Here is a 4,552-nt window from a genome sequence, read left to right on the forward strand (position 1 = left end):
TTCTTCATGTATGCCATATGTAGATATATGTAGATGAATCAAATGTGGTCATGTTGATAGCTTTGCTTCGTCAGCTTTCTCTATAAACAGTCCCAGATATTTTGGGTGGGATTAACTTCGGATGGTTTAACGGGCCAGTCAAAGTGCTATGATTATTGAGTGTACGTCAGACTAGGGCATGGCACTGTAAACAACACCGTTGTTTACTGGCAGAAGTAAAGCTGTGAGTAGCGGGCGTGAGTCGTGCTTCGGTAGCTCAGTTGGTAGAGCGCTTGCCCGCGAAAGGCAAAGGTCCCGAGTTCGAGTCTCGGTCGGGCACACAGTTTTAATCTGCCAGGAAGTTTCATATCAGCGCACACTCCGCTGCAGAGTGAAAATCTCATTCTGGAAACATCCCCCAGGCTGTGGCTAAGCCATGTCTCCGCAATATCCTTTCTTTCAGGAGTGCTAGTTCTGCAAGGTTCGCAGGAGAGCTTCTGTAAAGTTTGGAAGGTAGGAGACGAGGTACTGGCAGAAGTAAAGCTGTGAGTACCGGGCGTGAGTCGTGCTTCGGTAGCTCAGTTGGTAGAGCGCTTGCTCGCGAAAGGCAAAGATCCCGAGTTCGAGTGTCGGTCGGGCACACAGTTTTAATCTGCCAGGAAGGTCCCGCACACTCCGCTGCAGAGTGAAAATCTCATTCTGGAAACACCGTTGTCCTTTTGGAGGGCCGGTGTGTCCATAGTGTACTCACGACGAAGATGTAAAAGAGAGAAAACCTTTGTTCTTCGAGAATGTTGACCGAAACCACGGCTTGACACTCACACTAAACCTAAGTCAGTGGCCCCAATAAATGACACGAAATACATCCCCAAACGGGCCCACGAGAAATAGGAGGCCCGCAACGAAGTGGTGACGTCACACTATTCGACTTGTCCGCCACCGTGCAAGGCCCACGAGAATTCAGTATGTAATTGAGAAGGTACCCATTAAAGATCTTAACTTTGTCTTGTGGTATCGAGCGCCTCCATGCATTGAATGCGCAGTCAGGAATTATTAAACTCGGCTGGAACAGTTACTCGCTGCTGGCCGGAGACGGCTGCTTGCACTCGTAAGACCTGCAGTGTCACGTGATGTGACGTGCCCACCACGGCCTGTCTTCCCCGTGGGCGTCCTCCTCAGCGCATCACAGAGCCACGTACTGCCTGAAATTCTTCCTTCACAAAAACCGATTCAAAGTCATTGTCGTTCTGTCGGTAGTTTCCTTGTCTTGCATAATTCGCTAACAGTTGAAATCCTAAAACGGAGAACCACACCAGACGCCTCCAGTCACCTACTGTCCAGTTTTTGTGCCGTCTGGTCCTCTGGAGAAGTGTTGTTTTATGTAGCACTGTCAGCGACGGCCTAATGTGTGGTACCCGATTCGATTGCAGCAGTTGCTGCTTATGACGACGGAGGTAGCGTTGATAATCTTTCTATAAATTTTCCGTGTATATACATTCAAAAAGGGAGAGAAAGATATAAAGTGAGATTAAAAAGGATCTCTTTGAAGACCTCACGGTCCAGAACCTATATGCTAACCACGTAGAATCGTAGTGAACACTAAGATAATCAGCCGGCCGAGGTGGCCGAGCGGTTCTAGGCGCTATAGTCTGGAATCGCGCGGCCGCTACGGTCGCAGGTTCGAATCCTGCCTCGGGCATGGATGTGTGTGATGTCCTTAGGTTAGTTAGGTTTAAGTAGTTCTAAGTTCTAGGTGACTGATGACCTCAGAAGTCCCATAGTGCTCAGAGCCATTTGAACTAAGACAACCATCCCACTGGCGCACCGGCTTGAATGAACCCATTTGTGAAACACCGTGTCTGTCCTGCTGCGTGACGAAGTCCGCAACTGCCTGCTGCCCATCCTCGTCCGGCAAGAGTCATCGACCCTTCAAGGCCTTGTTTAAGGGACTGAAGGGATGATAATCGCACGGGGAGATATCAGGACAATAGGGCGGACGCTCGAGTGTCTCCCACTTGAGCTTGTGAAATTTTTGTAAATTTGTGGTAAGATCTTATGAGACCTAATTGCTGAGGTCATCGGTCCCTAAACTTACACACTACAGAACCGAACTTAAACTAAGGATAACACATCACAGCCCCATGCCCGTTGGAGCGATGGCGAACTCGATTCTCCAGAGGGGGGGGGGGGGGGGGGGGGGGTCGCGACCCATGCAAGACGCCCGAGACCGCGCGGCCGTAACTTCTGAGTTACGACATTTACGGTATGGGGACGTGCGTTATCATGAAACTTGATGCACTGTTCCGCAGCAGTGGTTTTCAGCGCACATGCTGTCCTATACACACTCTTCTTTCTCCGATGTTGTCTATTGGTGTTTCTCCTTCGGCAGCCGATAAAAGAGTAACAGCACGTTGGTTCTGTTTGGGCGTATTAAGTAATAACGTCGCTGTAGTTCTCGTTTCCGCATTTACCGCACACACGTCAGAAAGACATAAACGTCATACTAATCCCTTGCCTACACGTCGGTTCTTACATACCGTCATCGGAGTCGCGCTACATTGGAGATACGCTGTCGCAGTGGTCTCTAACGGAAACTTGTTGATCACCCCTTGTATTAAAATTATCGGCAGTGTTGGCAATAGCCTCATCTCACGCACTTAAACCGCATGAAACTGAGACAGGCACATACATGCACATGTGGGGACGAAGGTTCGTACCGGCAATACGCGAACAATAGACATGCACTATACTTACACTGTACAGAAATAGACATAGACATATACACAGCAATAAGAGACAAAAAAACAATAGGCACAACTAAACGTATTGACAAATAGTATTTCAAAAACAAGACATGAAGACTAGCTACTGGGACGACATATCTGATATGCCTGTATGTAACACAACAACAATCTCCAGAGAATGGACAGCAACACTGGCAGCGACAACAAAAACAGTGACACGTAATAGAAACAGGAAGAGGAAGACGAGATGGAACAATAAACAAGGTGCTGGCAATCTGGCCAAGAAAGCAACAAATGCTGTACACGAATGGTCACCTAAAGTTAACACATAGGATTAGCAATACATAGGAGCAGCAATACTACTTCTCTACTATTAACCAAACATTTTTGTAACGATTGGCGGTCAACAGCTCAAAGAAGCCATTTCGAGGGACTCACCACCAATCACAATCGGTGATGACACTAACAAATCTCTCCTTCGTTATCTTTTCATATTCTTCTTAAAAAACAACAAAATTTTATTTATATTTCAGCCTTACATTATTGTTATTTTAAAAACTATTATTCTTTGTAAAATGTTATAGAAAAAAAGAAAAGAAAACTACAATAAAGACGAAAAACGAAATCTGTGGGATGTACGAAATGTTTAGTAACATCAGGTAGCAGGTCCATAATTTGTCAATAAATAAATAAATGTTGTTGTTGTTGTGGTCTTCAGTCCTGAGACTGGTTTGATGCAGCTCTCCATGCTACTCTATCCTGTGCAAGCTTTTTCATCTCCCAGTACCTACTGCAACCTACATCCTTCTGAATCTGCTTAGTGTATTCATCTCGTGGTCTCCCTCTACGATTTTTACCCTCCACGCTGCCCTCCAATACTAAATCGGTGATCCCTTGATGCCTCAGAACATGCCCTACCAACCGATCCCTTCTTCTGGTCAAGTTGTGCCACAAACTTCTCTTCTCCCCAATCCTATTCAATACTTCCACATTAGTTACATGATCTACCCATCTAATCTTCAGCATTCTTCTGTAGCACCACATTTCGAAAGCTTCTATTCACTTCTTGTCTAAACTATTTATCGTCCATGTTTCACTTCCATACATGGCTACACTCCATACGAATACTTTCAGAAATGACTTCCTGACACTTAAATCAATACTGGATGTTAACAAATTTCTCTTCTTCAGAAACGCTTTCCTTGCCATTGCCAGTCTACATTTTATATCCTCTCTACTTCGACCATCATCAGTTATTTTGCTCCCCAAATAGTAAAACTCCTTTACTACTTTAAGTGCCTCATTTCCTAATCTAATTCCCTCAGCATCACCCGACTTAATTAGACTACATTCCATTATCCTTGTTTTGCTTTTGTTGATGTTCATCTTATATCCTCCTTTCAAGACACTGTCCATTCCATTCAACTGCTCTTCCAAGTCCTTTGTTGTCTCTGACAGAATTACAATGTCATCGGCGAACCTCAAAGTTTTTATTTCTTCTCCATGAATTTTAATACCTACTCCGAATTTTTCTTTTGTTTCCTTTACTGCTTGCTCAATATACAGATTGAACAACATCGGGGAGAGGCTACAACCCTGTCTTACTCCCTTCCCAACCACTGCTTCCCTTTCATGTCCCTCGACTCTTATAACTGCCATCTGGTTTCTGTACAGAAATAAATAAATATAGGCTGTTTTATAGCCTTTCTGGACATACTTTCTTTTCCCCCTTCAGAAGGATCCGTACTGTCTATCACGTATGTGCGTATACTCATTCGTTCCTGCAATATTCTCTAGAACTTCCATTGTGAAGTGATGCAAGTACTTGC

The 4,552-nt window shown here is 44.9% G+C and overlaps 1 non-coding gene across 1 annotated transcript; it reads left to right on the forward strand.

Moving 5' to 3' along the window:
* The first annotated feature begins 244 nt into the window (after window positions 1–244).
* Window positions 245–319, forward strand: Trnas-cga. The gene has a single exon. It is a non-coding gene; the product is annotated as a tRNA-Ser (tRNA).
* Window positions 320–4,552: the final 4,233 nt, after the last annotated feature.

Source organism: Schistocerca americana, chromosome 7, assembly GCF_021461395.2.
Source record: "Schistocerca americana isolate TAMUIC-IGC-003095 chromosome 7, iqSchAmer2.1, whole genome shotgun sequence".
NCBI classification, from domain to species: Eukaryota; Metazoa; Arthropoda; class Insecta; order Orthoptera; family Acrididae; genus Schistocerca; species Schistocerca americana.